We start from the raw sequence: 16,242 nt of genomic DNA on the forward strand, positions 1-16,242 counted from the left end.
AATATCACCCCTCGGGTGGATCACCCTGCCTGTCACATTTGGAGGACGAACAAACTTTTGGACGAAGACGCTCCACTTTGAGCTAATTGACCTCCTTGATGCTTATCAAGCCATCTTGGGCCGACCGTGCTACGCAAAATTCATGGCTATTCTGAATTACGCCTACCTTAAGCTTAAACTCCCCGGCCCTTAGGGGATCATCATGGTAAGCGGTGACCTGCACCAGGCACACTCTTGCGAGGAGGAAAACCTCAACATCATGGTGGTAGCAATTCAAGACTCAGAACCACGAACTATCTAGGCTACTGTGACTGAAGTCGCACCCAAGTCTAGCATAAGGAAGCAGACTATGGAGCCTTCAAGCCCACTAAGGACACCAAGGCGGTACAAGTTGACCTCGAAGACACCAACAAAACCGTTCAGATCAGTTGTGGCCTTTCTGACTAGCAAGAGCATGAGCTCACCGACTTCCTGCTCCGAAATTAGGACATCTTTGCATGGAAACCTTCCGACATGCTAGGAATCCCGAGGTAGGTCACGGAGCATAGCCTCGATATCTTACCTAGATCCAAACCGATCAAATAGTGCCTCCGCCCTTTCGACAATGAAAGGCAGAAGGCCATTGGAGAAGAAATCGCCAGGCTCCTGGCGGCATGATTCATTAAGGAAGTCTTCCACCCCGAATCGATCGCCTAACCCAGTCTTGGCTCAGAAGAAGAACAGGACCTAGAGGATGTGCGTGAACTACACCAACCTAAACAAGGCATGTCCAAAGGTACCCTACCCGCTACAGTGAATTGATCAAGTCGTTGACTCGACCATAGGTTGCGAAACCCTCTGCTTCCTGGACGCATATTCGGGGTATCATCAAATCGCGATGAAGGAGGCCGACCAACTCGCAACTTCCTTCATCACCGCATTTGGCGTATACTACTACGTCACCATGCCTTTTGGACTCAAGAATGCGGGAGCCACCTACTAGAGGTGCATGAACCAATGCCTTGGTGAGCTCATTGGGGACATCATAGAAGTTTACATCGACGACATCATCATAAAGTCAAGGAAAGTTGACTAGCTGGTCAGCAACCTAGAGGCCGCCTTTACTTGTCTGAGAGAATTCAGGATCAAGCTCAATCCTAAAAAGTGTGTTTTTGGGATCCCTAAGGGAAAGCTTCACGGGTTCATCGGTTCTGAGTGAGGCATCGAAGCCAACCTAGAGAAGATTATAGCGATCGAGAATTTGGGTCCCATCACAAACCTAAAGGGAGTCAAAAGCTCATGGGATGCCTAACCTCCCTTAGTCGATTCATCTCGTGACTAGGGTAGCGTGGCATGCCACTATATAGGCTCTTGAAAAAGGCCAACTAGTTCACATGGACGACTGAAGCATAGGAGGCCTTCGAGAAGCTCAAAGCATTCCTAGCAACAACCCCCACGTTAGTATCGCTCGAGAAGGGGAAACCGCTCCTTCTTTACATTGCCACGAACACCCAGGTGGTTAGTGCGGCGCTCATCGTCGAGCAAGAAGAAAGCGAGCACTCCCACAAGATCCAAAGGCCTGTATACTTCATCAGCAAAGTTCTCATGGACACTAAGGTGCGTTACCCACAGATCTAGATGCTTATCTACACCATCCTCATTGCCAAATGAAAGTTGCTACACTATTTTGAGGGGCACCCCATCATAGTCGTGTCGTCCACCCCGCTCGGTGATGTGGTTCAGAACCGTGATGCCTCTAGCCATGTGGCCAAATGGGTAGCCAAGCTCATGGGTTACCACATCACGTACGTCCCAAGAATGGTGATAAAATCGCAAGTCCTCGCGGACTTCATCGCTGAATGGACCAAAGTACAGACGTCCCCACCTCTGACCTATCAGAAATACTGGACGTTGTATTTTGACGGGTCGCTCATGGCCATGGGCTTGGGGGCTAGGATCGTCCTGATCTCCCCAATAGGAGAGCGCATGGAGTATGACATCCAACTCCACTTCCGAGCAACCAACAACGTTGTGGAATATGAAGCCCTCATCCATGGTCTTAGAATTGCCTTCGATCTAGGTTCCCATCGCCTCCTCATCAGGGGGTCTCAGAGCTGGTCATCAGCCAAGTCATGAAAGAAGCGTCATGTCATGATAGCAAGATGGCGGCTTACTTTAACAAAGTCTAGAAACTCAAAGAAAGATTTGATGGGCTGGAACTCCACCACATCCTTAGGTGAGACAACCTATCCACTGATTCCCTAGCTAAGATCACATCGAGTCAAGGACCAACCCCATTGGGAGTGTTTGTCAACGACACACATGAACCATTGGTGCGAGCCATTCGGTCGCATGACCAAACGACGGGCGCAGTTGGCAAGGCAGAACCTGCCCTACCGGTCGAACACCACCACTACCTGGAGGCCGCGAGACCTCCTAGGATGATGGCGATCGACCAGGCGGTGATGGACACCAGGTCAGACTGGACCGTGCCTTTCATAGAATATCTAGCGTGAGGGAATTTACTAGATGACCTAGCGGAGGCACGGTGCCTAGCGAGGCCCTACAAATCCTACATGATCATAGAAAACATCCTCTATAAGCGCAGCACCTTAGGGATTCTCTAGAGATGCATTTCTTAAGAAAAAGGGCGGCGACTTCTGTGGGAAGCCAACGCAGGAATCTTTGGGCATCATGCAGTGCCTAGAACGCTGATCGAGAAAGTCTTTCAGCATGGCTTCTACTAGCTCATAGCGGTTGCGAACGCCCAATAAATCATACGAAGCTACGAAGGATGCTAGTTTTACGCATGGCAAACACACTTACCTACACAAGAGCTACAAACCATCCAGTTAACATGGCCCTTCATGACCTGGGGGCTCAACTTACTCAGGCCATTCAGGAAAGCACCCGAGGGTTACACCCATCTTCTAGTGATAATCGACAAGTTCACCAAGTGGATCAAAGCTAAACCCATAACAAGTGTAAGATCCAAAGACATGGTGAAATTCTTCCTGGACATCATATATAGATTTGGGGTCCCAAACTCCATAATCACCGACAATGGCATGCTCTTCACCAGGAAGAAGTTCCTCTAATTTTGCAATGACTACGACATTTGAGTCGATTGGGCCTCCGTCGCTCACCCACGAACGAACGGCCAAGTTGAGCATGCGAATGCCATGATACTTTAGGCTCTCAAACCCCACATCTTCGATAGGCTCAACAAATTTGTTGGGCAATGGGTAGGGGAGGTACCAGCCATGCTCTAGGGCTTGAGGATGACTCCGAACCGGTCCATTGGCTTTACACCATTCTTCATGGAGTATGGCGCCGAGGCCATCCTACCGACTGACCTTGACTACGGAGCACCTCGAGTCCTGGCGTATGGCGAAGCCAAAGCAGAGAAGGACCAGCAAGACGCACTCAACCAACTAGACGAGGCCCATGAGGTCACACTTCTCTGCTCCGCAAAGTACCAGCAAGTGCTACGGAGGTATCACAATAAGAACGTATAAGAGTGAGCATTCCAAGTTGGCAACCTCATCCTACGGCGAATCCAAACCACCAAGGATGTGCACAAGCTGACACCACCCTAGGAAGGACCCTACATCATCACCAAAGTCATCCGCCTGGGATCCTATCAACTCATGAATGACGTCGGTGAAGTCTACATCAATTCCTAGAACATTGAGCAGCTATGCAGATTCTACCCTTAGCCCTCCTTCCCAAATCTATGTCAATCCTCCTATCCTCTCAAACTAACTCTATTCGTGAAGGGATCATAGACAGGAATAGCCCTAGAAGAACAAGGCAAAGGGCAGGGCATGAAAAGGCAACATGCGGAGCACATGTAAGACCTAAGCCCTCTCTTCTCACTTCATTAATTTCCTATATGACCTTTTCCTACATCATATGCAAGCGGTCGCCGTTAAGCCATGCAGCGACCTGGGAAGCAGCAACCCCTTGAGTCCACACACAGAGTGACCCGCCGCGTCCATGACCCTGCAGCATGCCTAGGAATACAACCTTTCGGCTGGTCCTTAGAAAGGCTCAAGGCCAAAAAGGGATAGGGGCAGGGAGGAGATGGGCCTCCACGACTCTAATCGGTGTGCGAAGCCACATGACCATCTCTCTCTATGTTTGAGTCATCTGCTTTGAAGTCTCCTAGGTTAACCCCCCTCTAAGGGGAGGCATCTTGCCCTCTGGCCACTGCGGAGGCGGTTGGGGACCAATGGGGTTGATGGCCGATGATCTACGAGACGTCTCACATGAGGCATAGCTGAACTTCACGTTGATTAGGGAGGATATCGGGTCCTGCTCGGATTACCCATCGACCCTAACAAGGTGCACCACTCCGACTGCATGGTTACGATGGACATGCCTCTCCCCGCGTGGGGCAAAACCAAAATCGACCAAAAAAATAGATCGCAATGACCCCCAAGGTCAATAGGAATCCCGAGACAAGCAGAGCTAAGTCCCTATGACAAGCTCTTTCTTAGGATCCCAAATCCACGACATAAAACTGACTGACCTATAAGGGTCAGTAACCCCTCATGGATAATCCCTTAGGCGCATGGGGCCAATGACAATGCCCTCCTCATGAAGCAGTGCCAAAAGCATGCATGAAAACAAACCCCATTACAATCCTAAGCGCGCACGATCTAGGCCCGCTCAAACCTGAGTGCCAACTTTTGGTCAGAGCGAAATGCCCCACGATCATGCCGCCGCCTAGAAACAAGGTCATAACCCATTTAGCAAATGGGGATACTCGGGCCAAATAGATTAGAGTGCTAACGAAGCTGAGGCTTTCAGGCCAAAGGCAACCTTTCCACCCCATGGGAAGGAAGGTCGACCGCCTTTGTAGAGAAATCCTGCTTTGGAAACAAAGCCCCACGATCAAGCCCAATGGCTCAGGGGCTCGGCATGACCTCAAGGAAGGAATGTAAAGTTTGAAAAACATGTTCCATGGGTACAAGCATTCTAAGCACGGGCGAACCACAGAAACAAGAAAAGGAACAACCCAAATACCACCTCGAGGATGGTGCCACTAGGGGTGCAAACTGCGAATACGGTTGGACAAGGTGGAAAAGAACACCTTGGGAGCCCCATCGCAGCACCATGACCCCCAGAAACCAAAGAACGCAGGGAGAAGAGAAGGGTAAAATGGCCTCCGGCGTGGAATATCATTCCACGATGTCATAGTGCCATGACAAGACATAGTGACAAACGACGCCTCGGGTCCATCATTCTGTGGCCAGGGAGCAACGAACGTTCTCTCTAGAGAACCAACTCACCGCCTGCATACTTCAATGACCCATGACAATGGGGCGAACCTTCCCCTAATCAATGGCCCTCATAGTTTCCTGTGCCACTCAGGCACAGGTAAAACCAAGGCTGCATGATCACGGAGCCAACCTCCACGGCATCTCATCCTCCACCGCTCCCAAGGTCCCTTCTAACACAAGTTGTTGGAAGGGATGACTGTCTCTCTCTCTCTCATCCCCACACTGACCCAAACGGGAAGAAGGGAGAGATTTATAGTTACAGCCGCAAATGGTTCAAACTAGAAGAGGGCCCTCACTTATATAAATTTAGAAACAGACTGAACAGTTCAAGACCCCCACACCATGAAGCAAATCATGGGAGGTCACGGCCAACACCGGATGCCAGCATGGGGCCGGCACAATTGAAAGGTCCTAATGGCTAGAGGGGGGTGAATAGCCTATTAAAAATTTGTACAACAACACTTAGCAAACCGGTTAGACAAATATGAGGCGAAGTGAGTGTTGCAATAGCGTACTAAAAATGCAAGCCTCCTACCAAAATTCTAGTTTCTATAGTCTCAATTCACACAATGGCTTTGTCACTACACTAAGTTAGTATGCTCTCACAGGCTAACTAAAGAGCCACCCTAACCAAACTAACAAGCTCTCATGACTAGCTACACTAAAGAGCTTGACAACTAGTTGCGGTAATGTAAAGAGAGAGAGCAAGATGGTTATACTACCAAGTCGAGGAATGAACCAATCAATGACAAAAATGAATACCAATGAAGACCAATCACTTCAGAATCAAATAATGACACAATGATTTTTTACTAAGGTTCACTTGCTTGCCGGCAAGCTAGTCCTCGTTGTGGCGATTCATTCACTTGGAGGTTCACACACTAATTGGCATCACACGCCAAACCCTCAATTGGGTGCCACACAACCAACACAAGATGAGGATCACACAAGCCACAAGAAATCCACTAGAGTACCTTTTGGCTCTTCATCGGGGAATGGTCAAGAACCCCTCACAATCACCACGATCGGAGCCGGAAACAATCACCAACCTCTGCTCGACAATCCTCGCTGCTCCAAGCCATCTAGGTGGAGGCAACCCCCAAGAGTAACAAGTGAATCCCGTAGCGAAACACGAACACCAAGTGCCTCTAGATGCAATCACTCAAGCAATGCACTTGGATTCTCTCCCAATCTCACAAAGATGATGAATCAATGATGGAGATGAGTGGGAGGGCTTTGGCTAAGCTCACAAGGTTGCTTTGTCAATGCAAATGGCCAAGAGAGTGAGCTTGAGCCAGATATGGGGCTTAAATAGAGAGCCCCCACGAATAGAGCCATTGGCTCCTCTATCTAGTGAAACACGTGCTGACAGGACATGCCGGTCAGGTTGACCGGATGCAGGACCCCAGCGTCCGGTCGCCCGATGCTCGCCACGTGTCATCAGCATCAAATGTTGAGCGCCCGATCTTAATGGCTAGTCTGCTTCATGCCACGTGTTAAGTTGCTACCGGACGCACCATGAGGATGACCAGATGCTGATACGCCTGAGTTCGGTCATTTCTAGTAAGGTTCCAGAGAGGCAAAATCATGACCGGACGCATTCGATCATAGGTGACTGGATGCCTCTTAGGGTTCGGTCCTCACTGGCTTGTTCTAATGCTTGCATCAACGTACGTCATAGCCTGACTGGATGCACCCCCAGCGTGTCCGGTCCTATTTCTTCTTAGCGTCCGGTCAATGGACCGAGGGCGGCCTTCACTGCGCACCACTAACTGGACGTAGGGTCAGAGTTCGGTCACTGCCCAAGGCAGAGTCCAGTCAATACGAAATAGCTCCTTTTGACCCCAAACTTCACCACCCTTGATCAAATGTGCCAACCACCAAGTGTAGCATCTAGTGGCACTTTGATAACCATATTTCGATACGAGTTTCACCCCTCTTAATAGTATGGCTATCGATCATAAATATGATCACACCCACTAAGTGTCTTGATCATCAAAATAAAAAAGCTCCTATCAAGTTTCACCTTTGCCTTGAGCTTTTTGTTTTTTTCTTTCTTCTTTTCCATGTCCAAGCATTTGATCATCACCATGCCATCACCATCATCATGATCTTCACCATTGCTTCATCACTTGGAGTAGTGTTACCTATCTCATAATTACTTTGATAAACTCAGTTAGCACTTAGGGTTTCATCAATTCACCAAAACCAAACTAGAGCTTTCAATCTCCCCCTTTTTGGTAATTGATGACAACCCTTTCACAAACATATGAATTGAAATTCATTTGAATCCATGTTGCTTGCCCAAGCATATTTACCATGTGTAAAAGGATATGGACAAGTTTCATGAATCCCATATGGTAGCAATTGCTACCGCTACATATGTGCTAAGAGTTTGATTGGAGTTTGCACATATGCTTAGATAGGAAATATAGGAGACAATGTCTACCAAATGATGCTAAGGTATAAAAGATGGACCTTTGAAGCATGATACCAATCGGAGTGCACCAATATACCATCCTTAGCACCATTAGTAACTAGACATACACAAAATCTAGAATACCCCATGAGATCAACATTAGAAGCAAGGGTCTAGTTTCCATAAAATGAACATAAGTCTAGTTTCTTAACCTATGCATGCTAGTTTTTCATTTCATCATTCAATCCTATAACTAGCATATACCACACAAGCATAAATATTGAAATTTAAAACTTGTGCCATGGAAGCAAATATATGAAATGCACATTCAAATGCACCATACAAGTTCATGAGCTTGCTTCCCCTACTTGTGTGCTTAAAATTTTAATTGATCCCCTTCCTTTATCATGTCTCTACCCCTATGTCAAATTCTCCCCCTATCACTTATATCTTTGTTTCTCTATTTTCCCCCTTTGTCATCAATGACCACAAAGGTTTAATTTTAAATAGGTTGAGATTATCAATGTCAATCTAGATCACTTGCCAAAGATATTTAACTCGGTTTGATCCAAGGACAAGCTTCTTCACACCTCCAAATAAGGGTTATCTTGTACCATGTTGAGTTAAACACTTAGAGCTCATTTTCTAGATCAAACACTAGGTTTACGAGCCCACAAACATGTCATATGCTACCACTAGACCAAATTAAGTATAGAAGCAATAGCAGTACCATACAAACATCAAAATTATTTTATTTTCATGAATGAGCCTATTAAATATGAAAGATGACTAGATGCACTAAACATGTCCTTAGCAAGGATGTATGTCATGCCAATCAACTTTTACCTTGGATTGCTCAAAGGAGAGGCATGTCATATAAGTGGGAGGGGGGTGCATCAACACATATTTGAGAAATCCAATATGTCCAACTCATTCCTTAGCTTGCAAAACCTTTTCTCATCTAATGGCTTGGTGAATATATTGGCAAGTTGATCTTCGGTACCCACACTCTCAATGCAAATGTCCCCTTTTTGTTGGTGATCTCTTATGAAATGATGGCGAACATCAATGTGCTTTGTTCTTGCATGTTGAACCGGGTTATTGGTTAACTTGATTGCACTCTCATTGTCACATAGCAATGGTACTTTCTTGAACTTCATTTCAAAGTCATTCAAGGTGGCCTTCATCCAAAGTATTTGTGCACAACAACTACCAGTGGATATGTATTTGGCTTCGGCGGTTGATAATGCAACACTATTTTGCTTCCTTGATGACCATGAAACAAGTGATCTTCCCAACAATTGACATGTGCCTGAGGTGCTCTTTCTTTCAACCTTGCATCCAGCATAATCTGAGTCGGAGTAACCCACTAGCTCAAACTTTGCTCCTTTGGGATACCACAAACCAATATTTTGTGTATGCTTCAAGTACCTCAATATTCTTTTTGTAACCTTCAAATGACTTTCTCTTGGTGAGGCTTGAAATCTTGCACACATGCATACACTAAACATGACATCCGGACTTGATGCGGTCACATAGAGTAGGCTTCCAATCATAGACCGATACAATTTTTTATCCACCATATTGCCACTTGTATCACTATCCAAGTTGCCATTTGTTCCCATTGGTGTGCTAATGGCTTTGCTATCACTCATGCTAAACTTCTTGAGCATGTCTTTGATGTACTTGCCTTGACTCACAAATGTACCATTCTTCAATTGCTTGATTTGAAGACCAAGGAAGTAACTTATCTCTCCAATCATGGACATTTCAAACTCATTAGCCATCATCTTTCCAAACTCTTCACAAAAGTTTTGATTGGTTGATCTAAATATGATGTCATCAATATAGATTTGCAACACAAATAAGTCTTTGCCAATCTTCTTGGTGAAAAGAGTGGTGCCAACACAAATAAGGTTTCTCAATATATACTTCTTCATTGATATAACCATTGAGAAATGCACTCTTAACATTCAATTGATAGAGCTTGATGTTGTGGGCACAAGCATAGGCTAGTAAGATTCTAATTGCTTCCAATCTAGCAACCGAGGCATATGTTTCTCTAAAGTCAAGACCTTCAACTTGTGTATATCCTTGTGCTACCAATCTTGCTTTGTTCCTTACTACTATCCCATCTTGATCTTGTTTGTTTCTAAAAACCCATTTGGTTCCAATCACATTGTGTCCCTTTGGTCTCTCTACTAATTCTCATACTTGATTTCTTCTAAAGTTATTCAATTCTTCATGCATAGCATTTACCCAATCAACATACTTCAATGCTTCATCTATCTTCTTTGGTTCAATGGATGACACAAATGAGAAATGCTCACAAAATGAAGCCAATCTTGATCTAGTTTGCACACCTCTTGAAATATCACCAATGATAGTGTCCAATGGATGATCCCTTGCAATATTGGTTGGTTGGAGTATTGAAACTTGATTGCTTGCACTTGCTTGATCATTGGGTTGAGATGATGTACTAGCCACTTGATTTTGTTCATTGTCATGATAGCCATTTGTACTAGCTTGATTTGTATCATCTTGCAAATTTGTGTTAGAGAGCACTTGCACTTGACATCTTCATCATCATTCACTTGCCTAGGACTCATTCACCAACATCCATGTTCTTCATGGCATTTGAAAGTTGAATACCTCTAACATCTTTCAAGTTCTCATTCTCATCTTGGGGACTCTTGGTTTCATCAAATTCAACATCATGAATGAAACAACCCCGATTTCCACGATGGGAAATCCACAGAGTCAAAGTGTAATAAGACCGTGGTAGATCATATTACCCAAATTCCAGTCGATGATCACATCCATACATCGATAATATCAGAGTACAAATAGTGTGGAGTTACATAAATTATTACATCGCCGCATTGGCGGAATCAAAAGTAGCATTCATTCAGAACAGCTTGAAGATAAGATCGCCAAACTCGAGCGTAGGAACGAATCCCTCAACCGTCAAACTCCTCGGAGCTATACTCCTCAGCAGAACCTGTATGCCAAAATTTATCAGTACGATTTGTACTGGCCACTCCCAACCCTATGAGCATTGCTTTGTGGTAATTGGATGCAAGTCGGGTATATTCAAAAGGAACCTATAAGGCTGGGGTTTCCTATGTATTAGCATATCAAGTATATAATAGTATAGTCAGGTTTTAACACCGTTACCACACCCATTCCCATTCCAAAGCCAGGTTTCGACCCTGGGACTGATATACCACCATCTCCACACCTTCACCATACCACACCCATACCATCGCTCAGTCGACAGGCCAACTCCCTCTCGGCACTGTCTCAAGGCCCGTAGCCCCTGGCTACGACCGAACACTCACTCCCTGGGGGAAGAAGAGAAGGACTCATCTCATATCTAGTTTAAGCGAAACCCAGGAAAGGTCCATAGCCGACAAGTCGGCACATGTATCGATCGATCAACCATACACTCTGCAGAGGTTTTACATAACCACAAGATCCGCCTTCCTCGCTGACCGTCGTCAACTGGGCTGATTCCGGCCGCTTGCTAGCCTAGGATAATGCCACTCTACCATTCAGCCCTGGTTCACCCCAAGTCCGGTCTGGGGTGGCTGAAACTGTGAGTCATGAGCCGGGTCCACAAGGTCTCCATGAAGTCTCGGAAGGGTGTGGGGGAGATCCTCCGTACCCCGTACCTCCTTACACTGTCCGCTAACAACCTAGCAGTAGTGGCAATGTCCTACCAAGTAGTCCGGCCGTCCCGCACCATATAGGGCGAGTGGTACGTAAGGCTTCCCGGTGAATCTGAGTACTAGTAAGTCCTTAGGGATGACCAAGCCAGAATGTCTCCATCAGGGTTTCCATTTACCGTGCCACCACAGCACCTCCACCCGGGGCTCCACCCACCATAGGTTCACACCCAAGGCCACCTCGTATACCATTTACCCACTACAGGTATCCATTTACCCACCACAGGTATCCATTCCAGGGGTGCCCAGGTAGCACCCTACGGCAAGACTTGCCCTAGGCTCGTCGTATACTCCAACTTGGTCGACACAACCCTCACCCTCCATGCACCCAAGTCACACACGCAGCACTCTCCCCATAGTCCAGATAATACTAGTTTCCACCATGCATCAATGTAGTGCAAGCGTAGTAGAAGTAATAAGTAATGAAATATAGTAGCAAGCGTGTGACTAGCCTAACAGTTGGGTGAGCAGGGACAAGGTTGCGTCAAGGTAAAGGCCATCAAGAAGGCATACTACCATGCAAGTCCTATCACAGTGTGAATATATCAACATAGTAAAGCACTAGCAGTTCTATATTAGCCATGCGTAATAGGTGCTACGAAGTTGGGTGGGATGTGGCACCTTCAGTGTAGTCGTCTCCGTACTCCTCTCGGTACTCATGATCCTCGTCCGTCAGGTTCTCCTCCGAGTCTGCAACGATCGTATTATAGCCGCGTCAGCGACGTCTATAGAATAGCACAAAGAAGCAATGAAAATTCAAAAGAGCCAAATGCACTCAAACGTGGGTTCATTGCGTAGAGCTCGATTTTAGATGAATTTTGGTCCTAGTTTCATATTTTTCTGAGGTCGTATGAATTTGTTATGAATTTCCGAAGTTTAAATCCATTTCTGAAAATGAAAAAGGCTGTATTATTCTTGGGCTGACACGTGTCACAATGTGGTTGGTCCACGCGACATGCTTACGTTAGCATGACGGCATCATGACGCCATCGTCACGGATCCGAGCTGACAGGTGGGGCCCAGCTGACGTCAGCAAGACGTCAGCATGACGTCATCTCGGCTGTGCTGGCCTTTGACACGTGGGTCCCGCGTGACGTCACCATGACGTCAGCATCTGACGCGTGGGTCCATGGTGTCTGTGTCTCTGACAGGTGGGCCAGGTCAACGGTCAGCGTTGACCGGTCAACGGTCAACACGGGCCGACTCGAATTGGGATTTGGGTTGGGCCGGTCCAGACACGTGGCACGCTGTGGTTCTACCACGTCACGGTCATGGGCTCATACCGGGCTGCGTCCACAGCTGTGGTCGTGTGGGTGTGGCTCACGGTGGACCAAGGGGGCTGGTCCATAGACCGCAGACTGGTCCATAGTGGACCAAGTCCACCGTCCCTTCTCCCTGGCTCGGCTCACGTGCACCGAGCTCACCCATAGTTGGCCGGTGAGGGAAGAAGCCCTCTGCTTCTCCCACGGCGGTGCTCCGGCCGGCGGCGAGCTCGCTGTGAGCCTCCGCGGTGGCGCCGGTGTCCGATTGGGGAGGGGAAAAACTTCCCTGGGCCACGGCGACTATGTCTGTGGGGTCAAGGTGGCGGCCAAGGCTCCCCAAGGTGCTGGCCACGGCGAGCGGCGGCTCGAGCTCCACCGGCGTGCGGGAAACAGCGCTGGGCTGCGGCATAGACTGATTCTGTGGTGCGCGTGGGCGACACAACGTTCCAACGGGTATGTTTGGCAGGGCGAGGGGTCCTCCAGGGGCTCCGGTGGCTTTGGCCATGGCGGCGGCTTCCCGAGCACGACGACAGTGTCGATGAGGCGGCTACGTCCTCGGAGAAGCGTCACAGTGGAGGCGTGTAAGTCTCTACGGGTTCTCGGGGTCACGGCAAGGGCGTTCAGGCTAAATGGCGGGGCTCGGATTCTCATGTGGCCGTTAGGGGCTTCCCGGTGGCCACGGCGGTCATGAAGACGACGGCGAGGCGCACGGGTGGACCATGGGGCTCTAGCGGGGTGGTCACGGCATGGCTATGGACGTGTGCATGGGTGCTTGTGTTCCCAGTAGCCGGCGACGGCCTTGGCCTACACGCTCCTGGTATGGAGCGCCATGGCCGAACAGCAAGGTCCGGCGACGACAGGCAAGAAGAGACCGGAAGGGCTCACCGTGGGTGGCGTGGAAGAAAGGATAGTGATGCCGTGTCGACTCGAGGCCGTGTAGCTCTGGAAGCCGTGCAGTGCCGTGCCGAACCGCGTCGGTGATGTGGACGACGGCGTCGCGCTTGGCTCCGGCGATCTCCTTCTCCACAGCGGCTCCGGCGTGCTCCTCTTCTCCCTCCTCTCCCTCTTCTCTCTTGGCTTGGGTGGGCTGTGGTTGGCCACCGAGGTGGCGGCGGGCGACGGGACGAGCGCTAGGGCTCCGAGGACCGTGGCCTTTATAGCCGAGCTCGGCCATGGAGCTCGGTGATCGGCGGACTGGAATCAAGGGCAATCGTAGGGCTTGCTTGCATCCTACGGCCACGAGGGGTTGCGTGGGCGCGGCGCCAAGGGGGAGACAGGACCATGCCCCGGGCATGACCCCTGGCCCGCCCTGCCACCGTTGTCGGGGCTCTGTCGCGCGGTGGTTTGAGCGCGGCGTGGGGAAGAAGCACAGTAGCGCTGACAGGCGGGGTCCGTTGGCAGCGGCTGCGGGCGAAGCTGGTAAGCGCGTGGGCGAGCGGCGAGCGGCTGACGCGTGGGGCCAAGGTGGCAGCGACCGCAAGCGGGCTGACGAGCGCGTGGGCGATGCTGGGCCGCTAGCTGGGCCGTGCGCGCGCTGAGGGTGGCTGGCCGGCGTGGGCTGAGCAGGCCGAGCCCACGAGGCCTTCTTCTTCTCTTTTTTTTTCCTTTTTCCGTTTTACATTTCTTTTCCTTTGTTTGATTTCAAATTTAGTTTAGAATTTGAATTTAAAACTGAGGTGACTTACTTATTGGAATTTTGGGAATTTTGTTTAATAATAACTTTATGGTTTATTACTTTAATGGAATTGTTAAACATAGCATAAAGCAATTGAAATCCCAAATCACAATTTAAGTTAACATTGTATGCAACATGTTATTTGAAGGAAATTTATTAATCATAATCAACAAATGATATGCCATGCTTATGTGTTAATCTGGGTTGAGTTACTTCTAATGCAACTCTAGGTTGGGTTCTACCATGTCACTCATCATCACATGGGATCCTTGAGAAAAATTTTGTAGTTGTGACTTTTGGTGTGTGGATTTTCTGGGTTGTTACAATGAACTTCCTCAAGAGTACCACTATCCAAATTTCAAACTCTATATGTTTTGCTAGTAGTTGAGTATCCAAGTAGGAATTCTTCATCACATTTCTTGTCAAATTTGCCCAATCTAGTGCCTTTCTTCAAGATATAGCATTTGCAACTAAAGACCCAAAAATATGCAATGTTGGGCTTTCTACCATTTAAGAGCTCATATGGTGTCTTCTCTTTCAATGGGTGACAATAGAGGCGGTTGCTATAATAGCAGGCCGTGTTGATAGCTTTGGTCCAAAAAGATTGACTCACATTGTACTCACTAAGCATAGACATTGCCATATCAATGAGTGTTCTATTCTTCCTCTCAACAAGGCCATTTGATTGTAGAGTGTACTTGGCCGAGAATTGATATCTAATTCCAAATTCATCACACAACTCATCAATTCTAATGTTCTTGAACTCACTACTATTGTCACTTCTAACTCTCTTGATGGTTGTTTTAAACTCATTGTGAATGCCCTTGACAAATGATTTGAATGTTGCAAACACATCACTTTTGTCCACTAGAAAGAATACATAAGTGTATCTAGTATAATCATCCACTATCATAAAACCATATTTGTTTCTACCAATGCTAGTGTATTGTGTTGGCCTAAATAAATCCATGTGCAATAACTCAAATGCTTTACTAGTGCTCATCATGCTTTTCTTAGGATGGGTGTTTCCAACTTGTTTGCTGGCTTGACAAGAGCTACAAAGCTTATCCTTCTCAAACACAACATCTTTCAAGACTCTAACCAAGTCATGCTTAACCAATCTATTCAATTGTTTCATTCCAACATGACCAAGCCTTCTATACCATAACCAACCCATACTAGACTTAGTGAACAAGCATGTTGACAATTGAGCTTCACTAGCATTGAAATCAACCAAGTATAGATTCTCATATCTAAAGCCTTTGAAGATCAAGTTAGAGCCATCTACACTTATGATCTCTACATCATCTACCCCAAATATGCATTTGAATCCAAGATCACACAATTGAGCCATAGATAGCAAATTGAAGTTCAAGCTCTCAACAAGCAACACATTGGAAATGCTCATGTCATTGGATATTGCAATCTTACCAAGCCCCTTGACCTTGCCTTTGCCATTGTCACCAAATGTAATACTATCATAACCATCATTGTCATTGGTGTTGGTTGAGTTGAACATTCTTGCATCACTAGTCATATGTTGAGTGCACCCACTATCAAGAACCTAATGCCTTCCTCTAGCTTTGTAATTGACCTACAAAAGAAGATCAATTCTTTTTAGGTATCCAAACTTGCTTGGGTCCTTGAAGGTTAGTGACCAAGCTCTTTGGCATCCAAATAACTTTCTTCTTTGAGCCCATCCATGGTGTACCGATGAACTTAGCTTTCACACCATTTGTACCCTTAGTAAGCACATAGAAAGAATTAATCTTAATTGAGGATACATTAGCATTCTTGCTCTTGTTCTTGCACTCATGCTCTTTATGACCAACTTGCTTGCAACTAGTGCAAAACCGACCATTGTTCTTCAAAAAACTAGTCTTGTGAGGAG

This window comes from Miscanthus floridulus, chromosome 5 (assembly GCF_019320115.1).
Source record: "Miscanthus floridulus cultivar M001 chromosome 5, ASM1932011v1, whole genome shotgun sequence".
Lineage (NCBI taxonomy): Eukaryota > Viridiplantae > Streptophyta > Magnoliopsida > Poales > Poaceae > Miscanthus > Miscanthus floridulus.